Source organism: Nelumbo lutea, chromosome 6 (assembly GCF_056320005.1).
Source record: "Nelumbo lutea isolate HS-2025 chromosome 6, American lotus-T2T, whole genome shotgun sequence".
NCBI classification, from domain to species: domain Eukaryota; kingdom Viridiplantae; phylum Streptophyta; class Magnoliopsida; order Proteales; family Nelumbonaceae; genus Nelumbo; species Nelumbo lutea.
In genome coordinates, this window is record NC_142689.1 from 21858326 (window position 1) to 21867922 (window position 9597).

A 9597-nucleotide genomic window follows, 5' to 3' on the forward strand; every position below is an offset into this window, starting at 1 on the left:
GCTCTGGTGGAGGATGGTAAGGTGTGTAGACTAAATTGACCGATTGTAGAAAAAAAAAACCATCAGATTACAGAAAAAATAATAAAAGTTCCACAAAATTGACGGTGCCTCAGTTTTGATAAAAACTGTTTGATTCTGCTATTTCCCCGTTTTCTTGGGGTCTCCAGCCCTAAAATTTTGAAGTATCATTCATGGATACATGAATTTGAAAAATCTAGAAATCTAACCTCAAACCTCAATTGGAAAACTAACTAGCATTCAACATAAATAGGATTTTATTTTTATTCATGCCTGATCAAAATGAAAGCCTAACTTTTGATTTAGAAGGAAAAATATAAGGAAAAAAAGCATTGTCAAATTACCAACGGAAGAGTTTTCCTTAACCTGAGATAGATAAAAAATTTGAGGAAAGTTTATCATATACCGATGAAGGTTTTTCCAAAGGTGGATCAAGGGGGAAGGTGGATGATGGTGAGATAGATTAGGTTCTCTGTACTCCACTAACAGGCTTGCTCCAAATATTTTCTAAGTTGAAGCTTGACCTCTTTACAACTCTGGCACTAAGGTTAGAACACAGCACAAAAACCAACGAAGCAAAACGAAGCATGCTCATGCCTACCAAGAAAAAGGCAGAAATCATTAGGGTAAAAGACTGTCAGTAGCCCTTTGACACATGCAATTATTGAGCCACCAGCAAACCAAATGCAAAAAATAAAGACATTAAAGAAGCTGCCAAGAATCTAAGAAATCTCACTAAATCAACAGTTCTTATATCCCTTGCATTAATGATCAAAGTAGTCAACACACTTATCACAAACTCTAGCTTGCTATATTTGCAACCTGCACTCTAAGGGGGCGTTCTACAATGTGAATTATTTTTATTGTTGATGATTTTAAAAACAAATCAAAATCACTTGGTTTGAAAATTACTAAGATGTTAGTTGGGTTGGCTGTTGTGTTAGCTGCTAAACAAAATCTTACTAAGTAGGGCCCTATTTTTATAAGGTGGAGAAAATAGAGAGAAGTTGGAGATAATTTAGAAGTTTCTATAAATCAGGAGTATAAAAGGGTGGGGCTTTATTGAAGGGAGAGGATAAATAGGAATTAAAGATAATTGAGAGAATACCAATTCATTTTTTGAAGATAAGGTTGGAGGAGAATATAGAGGGAAATTTGAGTATTTATTGGTTATTTGTAAAAATGATGTGGAATAAAAAAAATCAGTAAGTTCAAAAAAAAGAAAAGAAAAGTATGCACTTCCTAGTTTCTCAATTTCAACTGGAACCTTTTTTAGACTGTTTTTGAAAAATGGCAACATGAATTGAAGTCAGCTCGCCTATTTTTTTTCTTGGTAAGAATTAAAATCAATTCCTTTTCACCGGGAAGGAAGCCTATTTTTAGCTAATTGACTAAGTGTACCCTTGATATTTCTAAATTGACTTAACGCTACTCCTACTGTTTCAGACTCAGACAAGTGACTAATTCTGCCTGTCTATTAATATTCAATTGACTAACGCTACCCCTACTGTTTAGACTAATTCTACCTGTCTATTCCATTAAAACCCGAAACCCATGTACACGTGAGACATGTGACGTTTAAAATTTTTTAAAACCCAATATTACTCCCATCCCTCATCCCGCTTCCTCTGACTGGCAACCCCTTTCTCCTCAGACCTCCCGTCTCCTCTCTCTTGCCTCTCTATTTTTCCCTCTCTTAGCTAGGGTTGCGTAGGTGTAATCACTCCGAGGAGCAAACCTAGTCCTTCCAGATTCTTCAAAAGAGTGATAAAAAAAATCCATCAAGATGGTGAAGTTTATAGTACAGGATCTTCACAGGATTATGGACCTGAAAGGCTGAAACACAACATCCCTAATGTGTCTGTGATTGCTCATGTTGATTATGGGAGGTCTCCAGTCACCGATTCACTTGTGGTTGTAGCTGGAATCATTGCTCAGGAAGTTGCAGGAGATGTTCGGATGACGGATACACGCAAAGATGAAGCAGAGCGTATCATTGTGTTTTAGCTACTGGTATTTCTCTGTATTATTTGATGACTGATGAACCTCTGAAGAACTACAAGGGTGAAAAGACAAGGGAATGAGTACCTATAAACCTTATTGATTCCCCTAGGCATGTTGATTTCTCATCTGAGGTCACTACTGCTCTCCGTATTATTGAAACTAGAACTTTTAAGTTAAACGCAACCCTGAATTAATACCTTCCAGAGACCGGCTTAAAGGCCAAATTTCTCCGTAATTTCCTCTGCAGAAGGTGGAGGGCTACAGGGGTTCGGAAGAGGGCAGATCGAAGTGTTCCTAATCAGCGGCAGCAATACCCTCTCCTCTTCACGTAATGACAGAACACCGACACCCCGGTCCTCTCGTCGGAGAACGGTGTCGTCTAGATCTACTGTCTTCTTGATTTAATTCATTTATTGTTGCTTCTGGTTATTCCTACTGTTTTAGAAAAGGGAAGAAGGGAAGAGAGAGAGAGAGGAAGAAAGAGATGGGAGAGCAGAACAAGGTTTGTCTTCTAGCGCTTTGTTCGGAGACGAGCTGTGTTTCGCCGCTGGATACTTTTAGCGCGCAAGAACTACTGCACAGGCACCAACATACTTTTAGTGCAGACACCTGCCCGTCGGCATCCACTCTGCTCTCTGTTCTTCCTTTCATTTATTTTTTTCTGAGACAGAACTACCACGAGGCTCGAGAGAGAAGCTTTCCTTTGGCAAGGCCTCAAGAAGCGACTTCGCTGCATTTTTTTCGTATGCCATGGGGGGTTTGCAGTGGGGCTCTGGAAGAGGAAGTGAGCGGCGGTGATCTTCCTCCGCCCCCCTTCCCCTCTTCGTTCTCCCTCTCCACCTCTGTAGATCATTACATTTTCTATTTTTTATTAAATATCTTACTTTCAAAACCGCTTCAGCATGAGTAACTAAAGATTTTTGTATATATCTGAATTGTTGGGGCTGCTGGAGATGGGTAGTGGATTGTTATATCTTCTATATTTTTAATCATTTTATTTTATTTTGAAAATTTAAAGAAGAATAAAAGCTAAAATAATCTTTTTCTGTTTTTCTGTTAACGAACGTTAGGAACGTTAGGACTGAGGGAAGTATTAGTTAATTGTCAAAAACAGGATAGTTTTAGTCATACACAGTCAATTAATTAATAACACATCCAACCCACGTTTGATACGATAGTGTTGTACCCTGCGCTGAAACAACTAAATCAGAGCCTTTGATTTGTTGCTATAGCCCCACCTTGAATTAGATGAAGTGATTTTCTTGGTGTGACCATTGCAGTGCATCTAAGGCCAAGATTTTCTGCCTTATGCTATGACAATGTTGTAGCAAAAGTGAACTCTAACACATCTACTTCGTGTGTTGGAGTGACGTGAATCTGTGAAAAGAAAATTGCGAAAAAGGAAAAAAATTATAAGGGGGATTTTGGAACAAAAGAGGCCATATGATGGGGCAAACATTGCTTTAATAATATGGCGTAGATGTATACAAATATTTTTAGGCAAAGTTGATGAAAGAAGACCATTAATAATATAGCATGAGAGGCCTTTTTCATGGTTTTGAGTTTGTGTTCAATGACTGAATGACAAAGTCTATGTGCGTGTGTGTGAATGAATGTACGTATGTGTGTAGATTCCATGGTGGGGTTATACAATAGGGGTAACCCCAAAAAAGTTTGGGCTGTTTAGTAGCTTCCTGTGCATGAGGCATTGTCTCACTCAACTTTTTGCTTGTCCTTTTCACTAGGAGAATACTTGTAAAGACACTAACCTCACACCCATGGCAGTATATGCTAAGTTTGGGAGTGCTTAAAAATAAATGCTTATTCAAATAAGTTTTTATTTTGAACCAGGACCACACCAATAAATACTTATTTGCATATGAAAAACAAGCCCAAAAAAATGCTTATTCTCCAAAAAAGAACTTATTTGAGAAGCATGTTTAGACTTATTTTTAAGTGCTTATTTGAGTTATTTCCTTTCTGGCCCATCACGGCCTGCCACATCATTTTAAAAATACCTATAATACCACTGCTTAAAATAAATGCTTTTTCACCAAACACTCATAAATGTTTATTAAAATAAATAAAACACTCCCAAACTGGCCGAAAACTCTCCAGCACCCTCCATGAAGAAGCAATTTGATCCTAAATCTCCGCTGCAACTAAAGATATACCCTACTACAAACTGAGCCGGTTAAATACGTTCAGGTCCATTTAGGTTTTTTTTTTTTTTTTTTAACTAATTCCATTTAGTTCACATTCGGGAGCCTATTTCTGTCTCATTATTGTCAAGATTGGGAAATAATGGGACCTCCTCAACAATATAACCGGGCTCCCCTTCTTAAATTACTAAATTAGCCATCACAAGTATACTTTTCAGCCTCCAATTTTCATGCCAATAAGACCCAATTAGCTAATGTCCCCATTGTAATTTTAGGTATTGGAGTTCGAAATCTGAATTCAATTATGGTTTCCAGATTTGAGATCAGACCTTTTCCGTGAACACCCGTTGGCCTTCGCTTTACTCTGCTTCAGGTCGGGCCCATTCAAATTTTGACAAAACCTGAACTCGAGCCCAGCCTATAAACATATCTATTTGACATATTCATCAGATCAAGCTTAGATTGTGAGGCTATATTATTCTGTCATTTGGCTGAAAGGCTTAAAACCGAAGACATTGCCACGAATCTATACATAATGAATTCATGTTATGTTGTCGGGTTGGTGGGACTATACAGAGAACCAGAAAGCTGATTGTATCATAAGCTATACTGGTTAACTAGGGGATTGGATTGTTCGGCCTGTACATACCAGCCATTCGATTACTGGCTTTACCATCCGATAGGACTCAAGTCTGACAAGACTAATAGCTACCATACTTCAACGAGTTGGCAGCCCTAGGGATTACATACAATTTATCCAACCAATACTTAGTGGGATAGGTTTGAAGTACCTAAGTTTAAATTTAAGATTCAACATAATCGAATCAAATTTGAATATAATCTGATTCAATTTCATAAATATCCGAACCCATTATATATGTATATATAATTTTAAATAAATTATATATAAACCAGGCACATCCTTAATGGTTGAGATGGTTACTAGGCATATTTCCATAGCAGAAATGTGGGATATATGGATCCTACAAAATTATTGCAGGCTCTCTCAGTGTTAAAACCATCTGGCCCCATATGCATCCTGCTCTATTGCTATCAAAGTTCTTATGAAGGTTCAAAATTTTGCAAGGCATCAATAAATATTATATAGTATGTAATTATGTATCAATTTTTCAACCCTAAAGACCCTTTCAATCGCATGATATACAAAAATGTATATCATACATGATATCTTAAACCATGCATGGTCCCTAATCTCCGTCGGTAAATATCGCATATACCAAAAATGAAATAACCATTAAGAATCAATTTATATGATGTTCTTGTCTTTTAAAACCACAAATGGGAAGAGATGTACAAATAGAGTGATATATTTGTTACAAACCAAGCACGTATAATGAACCACATAATCCAATCAAGAGTGAACACACCAGTGATCCCTGATGATATAGGGCATTTCTCTTCCTAAAAGAAAGGGATACACCCAAATCATTCATCTTCCACTATACCCACTGTATTGTCTCTTTGGTATTAAGTCTCAATAATTTACCCACATTGCAATGGCAACAGACAATAGTAGATTACATCACTAGAGGAACAAAACAAAGAGAGAAGTGAAATTGGCAAGGAACAAAATCAATATGTTGGACCCAAAGAAGCAACCAGTCTGTCTTTTGTATGTGTTCATAGATGTGATTAGAATCAGAATCCCTTGTTCATCTTGACAGTTACCACTTGATCAGTCCATTAATCGTCTTAACTCTTTTCCTTTTTTTTGTTGGATTGCATTCCACCATATACTGCAGAAGCAGATTTGACATATTGATCGAGCCAAGAGGGACGTGGCACTTTAGATGAATGGTTCATATTAAGGCTTGTTTGGCCAGAGGGACCCCACCTTTCACATTTTTGGTTGAGAATGGACAAGGTACTCTATTTGTCTCACCAACGACAACAGCCAACTTAGCTATCATGTCTCCCTTGACACCGCTTTACATGGGTTTATTCTTGAATAATGCTTACTAGAAATAATATAAATTTAGCGGTGTTTGGACAATGTGGACATACACAAGATACTTCTCCCATGTCCTTGCTTGCCAAACTGGCTTTTTGTCGTTTTACTAAACAGTGGAATTGTCGCCATTGAGGAGGAATGAATGACAACCCAATTGGCCAAATACCATTAACACTGTGTCTACCACTTAGGCTATGTTTGGTTTGAAAGAAAAGGTAGAGAAAAGAAGGGTAAGGTAGAGAAACCTATAGAAGGTTTGTAAAGGTTTTTCTATCATTTTCTTCCTTTTCCTACTTTTTCCTTTAAACCAAAAACATCTTTATTTAATGATAAAAAAAAAAGAAAGAAAACCATTCATGTTACTAATTAGCTAAAAAATCATTCATGTATTTTATATTTTCTTCCTTGATAGTTAATTCTCTTCATTTGTAATAAGAATCCAGTGTGCTTGGTTGCTAAAGATCCACAGGAAAAAAAAAAAAAACAAGTAAAGGGTCAATTCCTGAAAGAGATTTCTCAGCTTCTGGAGTCTTGTTGATTTTGATTTTTTTTCCTTTTATTATTATTATTATTACTTTTTTTGCGGTATAAATGAGTTAGAATGTCACAATCGGGTTACGTAGGCTAGGGTTACTTAAACATATCAGGACATGGTTGATCCTCTAAGAAGCAGTACAGATTTTATTTGCATTGTTTTAAATGGATAAGAGTGCAAAAGGTCTGAGGGCAAATCCTAATTTACTTTTGTTTCAGATTTTATTTTATCTTATTTATTTGTGAGGAGTAAAATGGTAAGTAAAATGAAGTGACTTCTGCTTTAAATGAAAGAGAATATGGAGATTGTAGGAGGGTTATCTGTCTAGGTTGACGTGATCCTTACTATATATGCGAAAAATTTGAGATAGGAGGAAGGTGGTGCAAATTTTGCACAAGTTTTATGATGCGAAATTGGCAATGCTACAGTGCAAACGAGACAAAGTACAAAATTTGAGTCAGGTAAAAATGCAAAGCATAATTACAAACAAATAAAAGCAAGACTAAACTGGGTACTTTGCACCTGATCAAGATTTGCACCGCAACCAAATGCAAATAAGGCTTCATTAGGAAGGAGTACAAATACAAATGTGTAGAGCACAAAGCTTTATATTTTGTATGTTTTTGTACTGTACATATTTGTATTTGTACTCCTCCCAAACTGAGCCCAGCTTGGAAGGAGTATAAATACAAATATGTAGAGCGCAAAACCTTGTATTTTGTATTATTTTGTATGTATTTGCACTATATATATTTGTATTTGTACTCTTCTAAAACTGATAGTAATATAAATATATAGTACAAATAGATACAAAATAATACAGAATACCAGATTTTGCATTCTAATATTTGTACTCCTTTCAAACTGAGCCTAAAAGGAAGAAATGGTATGATTATGTAACCAAAAGTTTGCATCTCCTCCACAAAATATCAATTTCATGTAAAAATCACACGTTTTTCCCTGTTTGGGAAAATTTCTTTTGGTGGTTATACTTCCCTAATAGTAATAGAGAGATTTTGGATGGAACAAGCAATGATACTTTAAGTCTTGAACAAGCAAATAAAAGAAACCTTCATATTATATCACCAAGGGTGCAATTTGGGTTGAAATTTGTTAAATTTGAAAGGGGTCCGGCTCCGGCACAACCATTTGGACCTGATGTAACGAGAGCTATATAAATCAGGTACCCCATTTGCAGCCCTATGTCACCCTACTCAAGTCATGGTGTTGCCTACTTATCATTTGGCAAAAAGTTGAAGGGGTTTTTACCGTTCAGTCCACCTCTGAAATACTAGCTTCATCATACAGTTAAAGGTAGGTACCAGCTCGGAACTGATGTCAATTCATGGGCAGATATGGGTGTTATAGGTGGAGCTATTTATAAATTTGAATTGTTCTAGGTCTGCCATTCAAATCAGAGTTCTGAGGTGGAGTGCAGTACAAAAATCTCAAAGTTGAAATAGCCAAAATTAGGTGATCGGTTGAAAGCATTTCATTCTTATGTCTTATATTGGCATTTGAGAGAAGTCATCAGGAACTTGATCATATGAACTTGATGAAACTTTTAAGCTTTTAGAACAAAATAAATGACCTGTCTCTATTGTCTCACTTGTGTTTATAAATAATAAAAGCTTTGTGTTTAAAACAATGGAAGCACCAAAAATCCAAGCTCAACCCTACTTTGATGCCTTTTACCAGTCTTTTCAAAACAATTGATAGTGATTTTACTCTTGTATGTTGCCAATTCCTAATTTATTTTCAATTAGCATGATTGAAGAAATGCAATTGTTGAATCCAAACGTTTATTGAAAATAAGCAGTGCTTGCAAATAATTAGGGTTTTCTTTTGGTCATGAATATGGTGGTGGCGGCGGCGGTTGGTGGTTGTTGACATGTTAGATTTAGGGTTTACTTTGGTCAAAAAGATAAAAAAGGGTGGAAGGCTTTTCTTTAATAATTTTTATTACTTGACCATTGTTCAATTAAGGATTTAAGGGTTTTAAGCATATGCTAACAAAAGAAAAAAAGGGAAAGAAGTGAAAGAAAATGAAGAGAAATCTTGACTGGTTAGATGAAAGGGACATTCATCCTAAAAATACATGATATAGTAGTTAAAAGTTTGGATTTTGTTAGAACTCTTTGTTTTCAATGCTAAATTTGATTAAACCTTGCATTTGGAAGCTTTGGGTATTATAAAACAAATTTGAGCCAACAAGTGTTTTAAGTATCTGGTATGAATTGCCTTTAAATGTCTAACAATTTAAAACCTAAAAATCTCTAACTTTACAAGGTGGGCTCCATGAAGCCCAAATATGGCTTTGCACTGAAGCTTATTGGGAGTCCAGATCTCTTAACAAAACAACATTCCAACATTATTTGTCTTCACATCTCATAAATGGTTGGAAGAGTATTGGAACAGTTTTATTGGGAGGAAATCCCACCTTGCTTATGGAAAGAAATAGTTCAATTAAAACTTTAGTCTTCCCAAACATGCCGAATCTCTTTACAACAAAAAGCTCCAATACATTCTAACATGATTTGTGTCCGTACATTACAAACATGATGTTTTCCAATTAGTGGGTATTAGGCGGTGTTTGGAACGGGTGCTGTTTTTTCAATGTAATTTATAGAAGATTTCAGACAAACTAATAAACTACGGTTTGAGAAATTTCCAAACCAAATTAAACCATTTTGGCATAGAAACCAAATCAGACCAAACCATTTATTACAGTTTAGTGCGGTTCCCAATACGAGTTTAGGAATTTTGGACCATTCTTTGATTATATTGGGCTTAACCCAATTGGAAAGCCCAAATAATACCCCTCAAACTTAAAACTTATTTTTTTTTATTTTATTATATATTTATAATTTTATACATTCAGTTTATATATGATATTATATCATATA

The 9597-nt window shown here is 35.8% G+C and overlaps 1 long non-coding RNA gene across 1 annotated transcript; it reads left to right on the forward strand.

Annotated features, from left to right (window-relative positions):
• Nucleotides 1-1648: 1648 nt before the first annotated feature.
• LOC148847877 (uncharacterized) lies at nt 1649-3070 on the forward strand. The gene is made up of 2 exons (XR_016100921.1): nt 1649-2153; nt 2270-3070. It is a non-coding gene; the product is annotated as an uncharacterized LOC148847877 (long non-coding RNA).
• The last annotated feature ends 6527 nt before the right edge of the window (nt 3071-9597 follow it).